The sequence below is a fragment of the Sitophilus oryzae genome, unplaced genomic scaffold, assembly GCF_002938485.1.
Source record: "Sitophilus oryzae breed Bouriz unplaced genomic scaffold, Soryzae_2.0 scaffold_172_pilon_pilon, whole genome shotgun sequence".
Taxonomy (NCBI): Eukaryota; Metazoa; Arthropoda; class Insecta; order Coleoptera; family Curculionidae; genus Sitophilus; species Sitophilus oryzae.
Window position 1 is genome coordinate 944,353 of NW_022146424.1, and position 14,222 is coordinate 958,574.

A 14,222-nucleotide genomic window follows, 5' to 3' on the forward strand; every position below is an offset into this window, starting at 1 on the left:
GATATTTATGTGGAATGTGTTTCTTGAAAAATGAACCGTCTTAAAATAATAGCTAACCAATCTGGATTGAAATCTTAATTTAATGTACCAACGTTAGTTAGTGTTTTTGTTGTGGGTTTGTTCATAATTTATTTCCTGATAATTTTCTTTAACGTAGTTTCAAACCACCTACGCACAAGAACCACTACAGAAGACCGATATTTTAATGATTACTATATTCGTTTCGGTTGTATACAGGGTGGTCCATTTTTAAAAAAAATTTAACAAAAAAATATTTAAACAATTTTTTTTATAAAAAAAAATTGTTTAAATATTTTTTTGTTAAAAAGGACCAATTAATATGATCCCAATATTCAAACTACATTAATTGACTGTTTACGTTGATTAATAATAATTGCTCCAAATACTAAAAAAAACTGAATTTTGTATGTGTATTAGACAGTGTGGCAAAAAGTAAAAAGTATCACCTTATAAATTTTATTTAATTTTTTGACGAATCCTTATTTATAACAACCATTAGCGTAACTAGCAATTTTTCCTGGGGTAGGTCTGGGGGGGGGCTCTGGTATTGAGCCCAGGAGGGGCCTAGGGTTTTTTGATTTATGATTTTTAAAAACATATTTTTTTAATAAAACCTTTACATGAATTTCTCTATCAATAAATTTCATAGACTTGGTTATCAAACCGTGTTCCCCCAATACCTACAAATTTTCTAAAAAAATAAAAATTAACACATTTTTTGAACACAACAAAATAATATTAACTAAACAAAACTAGAAAACGTCATTTTTACTACAACACAAGCAAATAAAAATTAATACGTAGCCAAGAATCATAATTCAGGATTTCTCTGGGGGTGCCCAGCAGTACCAAGGGGGGGGGCACCCCCGTGCACCCCTGTAGTTACGCCAAAGATTCCACATTTATTTAATTAATATCTATATTATTTTAATTAATCCACATTTTATATTTATTTAATTAATCCACATTTATTTAGAATAATTTAAACAATAATTAAGTAAATAATAAATGGAAATAATAGTGGTATATTTAATTGGTATACTCTTTTACAAAGATTGAAATAGTTTCCTTTTTGTAAATGGGCTTGCAGTATTACTATTTTTACCACCTGTACATTTTGTACATAATATGTTGCTTTAAAAAAATGTAAAATGTCAATATTCCATGGGTATAGTGATAAATGGGATCTAAATTATAAGAAATTGCATTTTCTACAAAAACTTGAAGAGATAAAAATGGTATAATACAATTGATAAACAATTAAATTGTGCATCTGATTTACGTAAAATATATATGTAGTAAAAAGAAATATGTAGTAGAGATGAGCAAAACTGCGATTTTCCAATCGCAGTTGAAACTGCGATTGTGATTTGTAAATCGCTGCGACTGTAACCTGCGATTGCGATTTTGATATTTTTAAATTGATACGCTGTAAACTGGGAAGCTCAATCCCAAAATTTTTGAGAAAAAACAGAATAAATAGGGGAATACTTTTTTTTAATAAAATCTTACAAAGAAACTGTTGGGTGTTTCGATGCCATATGCCTTTTAAAGTGTTTTTATTATATTTTTGCTCTGCACACATATTGCACTTAAAATTTTCATCAATTACCAAAAAAAAAATCAAACCAAACCAAACCACAAATAACTTAGTTTCCTTTTTTAAACATTTTTGATTAGAATAGACCGAATTAATTTAAAAGGGAAAAAATACATAAAAAGTTGAAAATATTCGAATGTGCTTTTAGACAGTCTGTAGGTATACTAACGAAAAATTTATTATAAAAAAGGTTGCCGCCAACCTTAATTCAGATAACGAGAAAAAAAACTGTTTATTTTATCTTTTTTTCTTTTAAAAACATTTTCTTTATATGTAACTCAAAAGAAGCCGACGCCGACGGCTTTGATACGGCCCGTCCAGTGCAAGTGCAAACTTTCGAACTTTTAGATAAATAAAAGGACAATATCACATTTTATTATATTTGAAATTTCTCTAAAATGAAAAAACTGATTGTAAAGGATGTATTTAAATTAACATAGCAGCCGATCCACGATTGTTCAGAAAATTATATTATATTATGGATTGTTATAAAAATGTTTATAATAATATAATATACATATAACAAAATATAATAAAGAGAAAGGGCTGTTTCTTTTTCGTGCTCTATATCTTCTAGTAAATAAAGGATAAAAATAGATAATTTTTTATAATTTGAATCCAAAACTGTCCTCGAATGAATTATTTTACATGAATCATTACCTGGGAGCAACTGTAACTATAATTAGTCATAACCGAAAACAAGAATTTTTTAACCTTCTAAATCCATAATAATATTATAAATCTAAAACTATTATCAAAATTTAAAACTAAAAAATTATACATATATATTATGCGGTATATAAACATATATAAGCCTATTTTCCAACGCTTGATAAAAATTACGGGGCCATGATTGCGAATGTGATTTTGCGATCTAGTCTAGGCCGATGTGTTGAGAGCTGCGAACGAAAATCACAATCGCTGCTCTTCGTTGGCGTGCCCACTCCCGATGCCGCGCCACCGGTGCCAACGAAAATCGCAATCGCAATGTTGGGATGAGCTGCGATTTTCGTTCAGCTCCTCGTTCGCCTGCCCACTGCCGTGTTGATGACGCGCCGCCGCCAGCCGGTGCGTACGAGAATCGCAATATTGCGATTTTCGTTCCCAGCTCATCGTTCGGCTTCTCAGTGCCGTGTCGATGCACCGCCGGTGCAAACGAAAATCGCAATGCTGTGATTTTCATTCGCAGCTCTTCGTTCGCGTGCCAACTGCGATTGCAAATCGCAACTGGTGTAATATTGGTTGCCTAAAAATCCAAAATCGGCAGATATATGTTTCAATCGCAAGTCGCAGTTTGTTATGGAAAGGAATCACAGGTTGCGATTGCGAATTTACAATCGCTGCGATTAAATCGCAGTTTGCGATTTTCTGCTCATCTCTAATATGTAGTCTTTCGGAAATTTATTAATATGACTCGCCCTGTATATTCCTAGCAGCCTTAAGGCCTTTTTAATTTAACCGTTAGATTTCTTAAGCAAGATAGCCCATGCGTTGCAGGTGCACGTAACCACACAACACAGGCAGACCCTTGAGAATAAAGAGCCATTGAATTATGTGATATTTTTGTTAAGCTGGCTATTAATAAATGGGGCTCTTTTAAATAGAAATATTTATTGCGATGGGGCTACGATTTATAAACCATTTTTATTGCCTAATAAAAATTATTAATAGTTTTCATATTTGTGTTGGTTAAACACAGTAAAATAAACTATTATAGGGTATTTTTTATTGTAAGAAATATATTATATTTGATAGAAAATGACATGCTGAATAGAATGGCATATTATCATAATAATAAATAATAAATATCGCTTTATTGTGTAAAAATCCAAAATAGCTTCATCGACAAAGCATTTATAAAACAAACAAAAGCACAAAAAATATACAATAGAAAACATACAATTCAAAAAAAATTAAGTCATTAAAATTACAAATAGAACAAAAATGGACAATTGCAGAACACAAAAAGGTGTATCAATAAAATTTTACAATAGGATAATTGTAAGTGGATATAATTTTAAGAGTTATAAAATACTAAATACTCGACCTTTGACCAGTGTGTGAGATGATCAAAATTTTAAAATTCAAAATTGTTCATGATTTAACGTCAACAAAAAAGTCGTTTACCGCATATAGGGCTCTCTCCAGTAAGTATGATTTCAGAGCTTTGCGAAATGCGGGAAAGAATGAAAGCGACTTGATATTCAAAGGCAGATGATTCTACATTTTTTTGGTATTCTACAGTATTGAGCCCTTTAACTAGTTCTGAGCTCGGGGTTGGTAGATAAAGATCGTGCTCCGCATTCCTAAGTGGATGGTTGTGAGATGGCCTTTCGGGAATAGCAGATAATATGTGCTTGCGGATTAAGCAAACGGATTCAAAAATAAATAAAGAAGGAAGAGTCAGTATTTTGAAATTACTTTACTGTTCAGTCCCAATAAATATCGAACTGCTCTATCTTTTGAAGTTTGAAAATACGATCAAATTTATTTTTTCACAATATCACAGTATCAACTCTTGACATTTTTGCTTAAAAAAATACCGCTGGTCTAGATGTTTCAAAGATATACAATTTCTCATATCACCTCACGATATTTAAAAAGATTCATTAACACCCTGTATCTCTTAGTTCAAGAAATAAATTGTGTAATAATTTGTGTCCCCAAAATATTACTAAAAATATTCAAAAGATAACTAAAAAAAAGGATCACAGTGTCAAGAAATGGCCCATTCTACACTAATTCTTTTCAGAAGGGTTGGATTTAAGACGAACAGGGTTATAATTTAAAGTTAATGCGAGGGTAAGTCTCTTATAAACGCCCCTCTCGGAAGTCTAAATTCGTGATTAAAGCACTTGGTTGCTTATAGAAATATCACCCGAAACATATTTTAGGGATGAGGTCACTGCCGTGAAGATTTACTGCTTTCTTGATTGGGTCTTATCTCTTTTTACGTCCCTTGAATAGGGCTCTTTTAAGGGTAAACTGAATTAATTTTTTTATGAAATCTGTTTTCCAAAATAATCTCCCATCTTAAAATTTAGATTTTAACAATAAGTTAAACTAAAAAATGCACAAGTGCGCTTAATATAAAAGTTATAAATATAAATCAGTACATGTATATTATTTCGTATATTTTTCATTTTATTGATTTTATGGAAAGCACTGTTCATTAAAATGTTGTATCCTATGTTATAGGGCTTGTTTCTCTCTACAATTTCCTGTCTTACAATGTACCGTTTGTGTCCGGGAAGGGTTCATAGTTTCATATAGTCGATTTTCGAAGGAAATCAGTACATGTATATTATTTCGTATATTTTTCATTTTATTGATTTTACGGAAAGCCCTGTTCATTAAAATGTTGCATTCTATGTTATAGGGCTTGTTTCTCTCTACAATTTCCTGTCTCACAATGTACCGTTTGTGTCCGGGAAGGGTTCATAGTTTCATAGTTGTCGATTTTCGAGAGAAAGAAAGAGAATATCTAAATATGTGGGAGTGAGGTTACATCATAATTGGAAACGGTTGAATAAGCTGAAAATGATGATGATGATGAAAAGAATTTGAGATGTGAATTTTTTCGTCACTGTTTTCTTTGCACTCCCGTAATTTAGCTAATACAATCTGGCAACCCTAACCCGGGGACATGTTGTATTATTCGACAAAATTTCAATAAAATTACATTTCAATTATAATTTGATTATTATAATGAAAGCATTAATATTTAATTATGCAAACTAAATAAATTAATTAAGTAATTTAAATGTTTCGTTTATATATTTTTAGCTGCACTGGTAACTAAAATGTATTATGGGCATAACGAGCAGAAAATGATACATAATATGTAATTATTTTAAATTTAATAGTGAATTTGCGATCATTATTTTTGTAGCATATTGCGCTAGAAGGTAATTTATTTCCATATTATATTTTGTTTTAGCTGTTAAAATTAATTATGCTAGTAAATAAATTATTAGTATAAATAAAATACAGGGTGAGACTTAAATAAGTGCAAATATTTTTAGGAGTAGTATATTTCGATCCCAGAAACACGATTGTGAAGATTTTTTTGCCAAAATAAAGTTGGAAAATTTTTTGGAAATTTTTTTTAAAATGTTTTTAGTTAAAAAACATAATTTCTTGACAATATGGCATAAAGCTTAAATTTACAAGAAGCTTAAATTTACAAGAAAGAAAACCCAGAAAAGATCCAGTGGTTCTCAAAATTTAAGCAAAAAACATTTTTTTGGAAAATTTTCAAAGTAAAATAACTCAGATATTTTCGACTTATTTGAAAAACGGTAAAGAGAAAATATTTTTCTTTTGTCGAGATCTACCAACCCTGAAAATATTTGCACTTATTTAAGACTCATCCTGTATATCAATATATCATTATTAATGATTTATATTAAAACTGTTATAGTGATTCCAGATGTTACAAATCGTTTTTACTATCAAACATCATTAAATTTTTACCTTTCAAGTGGAAAAAAATCTAAGTAATATCAACTAATAACGTTGTAATATCCAAGCGTAATTACGATAATTAATAGGCTTTCTATAAGAAAATGACCAATTATACGATATTATCTACGGTTATTTCGATGTAAGCGATTTCTTAGAGCCACAGGAATCCTTAGATTATTATTTAATGTGCCGATGATGCTTGTTATCGAAATAGTAAATAGTAAACCTTGAAAACGTTATAGTTAAATATAGAAAAGATACGGCATACCTGATGGTTTAAAACCATACCAAGGTATACATAAGAAACTGCAGTTTATCAGAGTACACTACCCTATCACAGGGCTGGCGCCACAGACAAATATACTGGGTGGCAAAAAAAAGAACACTTATAAAACGAGTTTTTGGTTTATATAAATAGTGTTGTAATACTTTAAGCCTAAAAATGTTACTAGCAGACCTTGCAGTCGAACATTGTTCTTTTTAAAACTTCTTTTAGTGCGAAGTGTACAAGATTAATAGCCGTAAAAAAATCATATCGTTGGAATTTGACTTTCGAAATATCCGTTTGCCAAAAATAAGCTTTTTACATCAAGCAGTTTAAGCAGAATCGTGGTTAATCGATTACCCAACTTTTTGGAACACTCTGTATGATTTTTTAAAAAATTTCAAAATATGTAAACAACAAAATAAAATATACGTGTTTAAGAGGTTTTCCGAGCAACTCACCGGTTTTTAAATAAAAAATATTCTAATATTTGAGGGGTGGTTTCACCCCCTTAGAATTCGAGTTTCGAAAAATCCCTTCTTATCGAACCTCTACACCCTAAAGTCAATCCGTTTTCCAAAAAGCAGCTTTTTACGTCAAGCGCTTTAAGCAGGATCGTGATTAATCAATGACCAGATTTTTCGAAACACGCTGTATACATTTTTAAAAAATCTTAAAATATGTAAAAAAAACAAAATAAAATATACGTGTTTAAGCGTTTTTTTCGGAAACTTGACCGTTTTTTAAATAAAAAATATTGTAATATTTGAGAGGTTGTTTCGCCCCCTTGGAACTGAAATTTCGAAAAATCCCTTCTTAACGAACCTCTACATGCTAGAATCAACCTGTATGCCAAAATTGAGCTTCTTACGTTGAGTGGTTTGAGCAGGATCGTGATTAGTCAATGAGTCAGTCACTTAAGGATTTTATATATTTATAGATTTTATTTATTTTTGTTTCCTAAAAGATTTTGATTAAAAGAAAATATGTAAAAGTTGGCAACGCTGTGTCAGTCAAGCTTAATCACGTGACTAAAAGTTTATTTGATATCAACTATATATATGTTTATCAGAATTCGATAATTTGTTGATAAACATAGCTGAGATACAATATAGAAAAATGTGTAGAAGGAACACAAGAATTCTAGTTTTAAAATTCAGCAATATCCAGTTGATTCATGATAAAATTCGCACGTATTGTGTGCAAATTCGATAGAATTATTTCAGGTGTTATCCGTTACGAAATCTTGCGAAATTATTGCGCATAATGAACGGTGTTTTATACCTCGATGGAATCGATTAAAGAGACATCCAATTTTACGCTCCCCCGGCTTCAATTCACATCGAAAATGAATGCATAATAAATTTCCTAAAATTTTATTGTTGCATTTTATTAAATGTATTGTTAGAGCTTTTTTTCATATAATACTAGCTTGTGAAAAATTATGTTTATTTTTTTTGTCACCTCTACATTAACTTCTACACTTGCACACAATACACTTTCATTCCAAACAAAACCAAACTTTTTTAAATGGAATTACCCTGTATATATTTTTTTTATTTTATTTGTTATATTGAGCTGTCTAAAAATATACTATACTCTATACTTATTTTCATAAATAAAGTGAAAAATGCATTATTTAACTTTTCAAAAAAAAAACAGTAAATTTACAAGATTGAAAATCTAGAGAAGATCTAGTGGTTCTCAAAATTTTTGCAAAAAATCATTTTTTTTTAATTTTCAAAGTAAAATAACTCGGTTATTTTGGATTTATTTGAAAAACGGTAAAGAGAAAATATGTTTCTTTTATCGAGATCTAACAGCCCTGGAAATGTTTGCACTTATTTAAGACTCACCCTGTAGATTACGAAGGATAACCGAGATTCGAAGGAAATCGAAAAGTGCAAGTACATTTTCAAATTTGCCCTGTATTTCAGAAACTAAGAGGGCTAGGACAAATCTGGGTGTAGCATCTTTAGTTTAATAAAAAAGTAGCAAAGTGAATTGAAAACCTTGTATCTCTGTTAATAAACCAGAAACTCCATAAAACAAATGAAAATTGGACACCCTGTATAAATCGCCTAAATAAATAAATCTATTCTCGAATTAATGTTCAACAACATAAAATTGCTGGTTCTTAATTTGTAATTAGTCATAAATAAATTATTATAGTTTTTTCCGACGATTTGAGAAAAGGAACGCTTGTTATTTAGGACAAATTAATTGAAGAAATTAAACAGAAAGAAACAGTTATAATCGTGATAGTATTAGAAACAGCTAAATATAGTATGTTCTTAATTTTAATGAAAAAACGAGATTAAAACTAACATTAACCTAACATTTCCGTTCTATTTTACTCAAGATTATCTTAATGCGAATTTTAACGATAATGGCAGACAGGTTATTATAAACTGATTTTTAGTAACAAAAAATTGAATAAAATTGTCTTATAGTTCAATGCTGAAGATTAGATGAATGATTTTTCTATGAACATGACTGGTAATCTGTATTATTAGTTGTCAAAGAGGCTATTTCCTTTTGACATATTTCTAATTGGTCGATCAAAAGGTTTAATAATAATTATAGTTAATTTTGATTAAACTCTTGTACAGGTGGTTTAAAAACTTGGCTTCTGGCTGCTAATACGAGGATTATAGCAAATTATAATGTAAAATTGGTTGGTAGTATTGGAAAAGCACTAGTTAATTTATATTTTTTATTATACAGGGTTAGTCTTAAATAAGTGCAAATATTTTAGGGTTTTTTTCACAAACAAAATATGTTATGTTAAAAATCATTGCATTTTCTTTTAAATTTTTCTGCATATTTTAGAAAACTTTTTAAAACTGCCTGTTCACCGCATATTTTCCTACAATATAATTTCTTAATCTCTGATATTACCATGGTTACGGCACTAAAATGGATGCAAATACGTAAAAAATCCGGTGGCTCTCAAATTTTTTTAAAAATAAATCATTTTTTTTTTAATTTTCAAACTTGAATAACTTGGTTATTTTGGACTTGAAAGAAACGGAAAAATTAAAAATTTAATTAATAAAAAAAATAATTATTTCTGTAAACTTAGATTTATAGGTTTGTCTGTGTGAGGTATTAATTATTAACAATTTTTATACATAAAAAGATATTCTTTGGTACATTCTATCGCAATCAACACAACTGAATTGAATTGACAGAACAATACCTCTTGTGTCAACTAGTTTAAGTATTAAGCTGTTAATATATTCAGGATGTGTTGCCAGTCTGGTATAGTATAAATCGAGATAACTTTCCTATCATTTATACCGATCTTGCTCATTAACATTCCTAACATGCAATTATTATTATTGTTTATAATTTAACCTCGACTTTGACGAAAAAAATTGTAATGATAATGTTAAGAACGATTAAACGCTCTCTTGGATCATTTCAACATCGTATTATTTCATGTAGTAATCTAATGATTGATATAATTTGCATAATAACTTATTGTAAAATAACAATTAATTAATGTAATTTAATCCATATTCTTTTCAGTTGTGAAAATATATTTTTAACAGAAAAAAAACTTTGTGATATTACATAAACAAGTGATAGAAAATGATGAACTATAGAGGTAATTACGGAAAAATGTCACTGATATTTGATTTGATCTTTTCAAACAAGTGTTATGGTATTTTTATTTTATGTGTCTACTCCGCATTACATTAACCTTTGAGATTGGCATTTAAAAGAATTCTTAGTGGTTCATGTATTAGCACACATTTGTGGTATTTTCTTCTTGGAATGTAGTAAGTATTGTATATAATCCAATTTTAGCTTTGTTCTTAAAATATCAGTGGCTTTATATAAATAATAATTTATAAACAAACTCAAATAACATTGTACCTTTACGTGCAGTTCTCAGAAAAATAAGTAAACTTAGAGGAACACTTTTATAATATTCATCTCTATGTTAACTTATTTCTCGGAGTTAAAGCTCGAACTAAACTGCTATTTTTACGCCTACCTTACGCTGTTTTAATTCGACCACATTGTATATATTTCTCGCTAAATTTATTCGATCATTAGTATACGCACAAAACTTCCCTTCACTATATAAAGCGTTGTGATCGCGCCATATTTATTACAGAGCCGGCACCGCGTAAAATTTATTCAACGTGTCAGACGCGAACATTGTCGCATTTAAATCAATTTAATTCGAAAACCGGCTTATTTATGGTGAATAAAACGCGCGTAATCACTCCTGTTAATAGGATATATCTTGTATTTAATGTCCAGAAGTCGATAATTGGTGAAAATATGCTCGAAAAGGCGACCCAAAATAGGGACGGGCAAAAGTATCGATTTATCAAAATATCGATACTGTTTTAAAATATCGATATCGATATTTCTAAAATATCGATATTGCTTTTTTTTAATATCGATACGTATTCTCCGTATCTTGATTTTGAAATTTAAAAATCGGATAATTAGAGTAATACAAGGGTCATTAAATTAGAGAAAAGTTTCACCTTGCTAAAATTTGTACCATCTTATTTTATTGTGACTCTATTTGAAAAAATATGCCAATATATATATATATATATATATATATATATATATATATTGATAGAATCCCCCTGTATTTTTAAGAAAATAATTTCAAAATGCGCGTTCCATTGCCCTGTTTTCTAAAAAACATATAAATGAAAATCTTAAAAAGAAAACTATGTAAGTATAAAAAATATTGAAATGTCCGTATTTTTGTAAAATTTCTAAGGATTATGTATCGATTAATTTATCTTAAAATGCACATCTCTAATCCAAGGAAATCGATAAAACAAGTTTAAATGAAGCCCGTTTCACACTGTGAAGGTGATTATTCAAAGTAATCCTTAATGTTCCCATAAATAAAATCGGATATATTAAAGAGTGCATCTAAACGTATGTAGAATCACTTTTTAACAAGGCTGATGATCAGATTTATATCATTTAGATAGAGTTGAACCCGCAGCAACTTGTAGCAATAAAATAATTTGATGAAAACGTCTGCTGTTAATAGGAAATTATGGGATACTTGAGGTGGTATTAATGAATTAAGCATTAGTGGGGCTATTTGAATTGGTTATAATCTATATCATATCACAGAATAAACCCATTATTATTTATAATATGATTTTCGTATCTAAAATTATAAATAAACATCTATAAAAGGTACACTTTCGATTTGGCAAGTCTCTCTTTTTTTTAAAGAAAATAAATTTTAATAGACGGGATATTTACTTTTATTGAACAAAATTTCGACTTAGAATAATGCAACCGCAAAAATTTATAGCCATTTTCCCGTTGTTTAAACAAATACCTATTCCATCCAAGAACAATGAACACCGTTCGCTTATTTTCCTATTGTTTCCGCATCGATCGACTCAGAAGTCGTTAAATCGACGGCTTTTTGACGTCTAATCGAGACAGACGTGATTTAATTACGAAGGCGACTTGGAACTTTTGATTCTGTGCCGATAAAATCAACCGCGAATCAACAGCCATTTCACGGGTCGCTTAATAAACAAGATCAACAACAATCATTTCATAATAATCGGCAGAAAACCGCGATAGAGCAGTCAGTAGCGGATCGTCGCGTTTCAAAAAATGGATAAAAAATCAAGCATTACTGGCTTTATATCTATTTTATATTTATAATAATAATGACATGATCTTCAGAAAAATTATCTGGTAGTCAAGAAGCATTAAAAGCGATCAAGTCAGTAACCAACAATTCGAAGTTGGTCATAGAGAAGCAGAACAAATTAGGCAAAGAAAATAAAGTCCTACTGCCCTGGGTGCCAGCTCACCAAGAAGAAGGCAATGAAAAAATAAACGATCTATCTAGAAAAGGATCGAACACTCCACTAACTGGACCAGAACCGTTTTGCTTCCCAAGTGGAAACCAACATACAACAAAAGCGAAACTCAAGAACGTGGAAGACTCCATCCGTAACATGAAATGGAACTTCTTCAACGATCTCGGACACTCCAAAAAATGTCTCAAAACTTACGACCGAGAAAAATCAAAGATTCAAAGAATTGAATCAAAGATTTGAATCAAAGATTTTTCTAGATTTAAGTAAGAAAAGTCTTCGGATTGCCACGGGTTTTTTAACAGGACACTGTCTCCTCAACGAATAACTCAGTAGATTGAAAGTAAGAAACAGTGAATGCAGATTCTGTGGGGAAAATATGCTGTCTGAGACACTAGCTTTTGTCAAAGACCTGAGATTCTATGATGAGTTATGATTCAATATAACTCTAGAAAGGGAACAGAGAATAGAAAAATAACTCGTTATAACTCGTAGAAAGACCACGTAGAAAGGATTGGTCCAGATCGACAAGTAAGCCAAAACACAATAACCAGAAAAGAAACGTACAGTTGGTAGGCTCTCAAGACGCTGGTACACGCGCTGGTATGACAGTTAGACATCAGCATCACAAGAAGGCAGTTTTGACAGAATTGGCAGGATCGTGTCCTATTACAAAAAGAAGAAACTAGTGTATATGGCTTTCAAGCAAAAATTATTTATTTTGTCTCTGATTTCTTTATAATATGGGTTGCATAGTAATGTAGTTCTCTTGCTAAACAAAACAAAATAGTATATTGTTTTATTAGGAGTAAAAATGACACTTTTTGACAGGCGAGACAGAAAAAGTCATTTTTAGTCCGAACAGAACATGCTGTTTTTTTTTCAAACGTCACAAATAACTTTTAAACAATTTCAAACGTGGCAAAAAATATAAAAAATTGAAAGTAATACCTTGTAAGTAATTATATATCGAGAAACTATAGTTACACCCGTTTAATTTGACATTTTATGTCAGTTTAATAATATATTTTCGTACTTTTGTGCTTAGGTGTAAAAGTGTTCACTTTTATGCCTAGGCGTTAAAATGACGTTTTTCTATTGTCAATCACATCGCAAAAATTAATATGTTTTGACGTTTGAAAAAAAATCAATTACTGAATTTCATTATACAAATTGATTTTTTCTAAACCATTAATTTTTCGCATAATTAGATGGAGATTGTCGCCCGCTACTGAACAAAAACCGATAAAATGCAATCTCTCGTTAAAAGCAATTAGTCGTCTATTCAAAGAAAATCGTTCATTATTTATTTATTTATTTATTTATAAGGATAACGTCTTGTCAGGAACTCTTAATTGAATCTGTGGAGAAATAATTCTTCCACTCCACAGATTAACGGTTATGTAGCGTACAATATGAAATTTTTATTACAATACGTAATAGTTAAAGGTCAGTTAATATAGGCGACATACAGTGATTAAAATAAATTTCACTGACTATAATGATTAAATATTTATATCAATGAAGAGAATTTATTAACAGTATAAATAGACAAGAAAAATATATACCAGTAACCAAAAATTTCCTCATTTAAAGACCAAACAAAGCTAAAGACAGGCCTTTTTCTCTGGGCAACAAATTTTAATTAAAAGCAAAGAGACGATTAAAGCGGATCACGCGAGAGGAAATTAAATTTAATCTGTGGCCCGTTGGCGTGTCTAATACGGCGGATCGGCGACATTTTTACCGTTAGAAGGTAAAAATTCCGAAACCCGCTTTTTTAGGTATCACGATGAAAAAAAAACCTCGTACTGTGTCGGTTCAATCGTAAATAATTATTCGTACGGTGACCCGGAATGCTAGTCATTCAATTGTAACTGGTGTAAACGAAGCGAAAATTCGAGTTTTGTACCTTTAAATTTGGGAGTTTCATAAAAATTGTAATACAGGTAATTCAATAAAAAATATAATCTAAGTAATCATATTGAAATGTTGTAAGAGTTGGGAGTTGACAGCAAAGATGTAACACTTC

General features: G+C 30.2%; 2 protein-coding genes across 2 annotated transcripts in view; one reads left to right on the forward strand and one right to left on the reverse strand.

Moving 5' to 3' along the window:
- The window catches only part of LOC115881460 (mitoguardin), a 118,002-nt gene that overhangs the window by 40,779 nt on the left and 63,001 nt on the right, over window positions 1–14,222 (forward strand). The gene's annotated exons all lie outside the window — the stretch shown is intronic.
- The window catches only part of LOC115881461 (protein unzipped-like), a 68,408-nt gene that overhangs the window by 7,730 nt on the left and 46,456 nt on the right, over window positions 1–14,222 (reverse strand). The window lies entirely within an intron of this gene.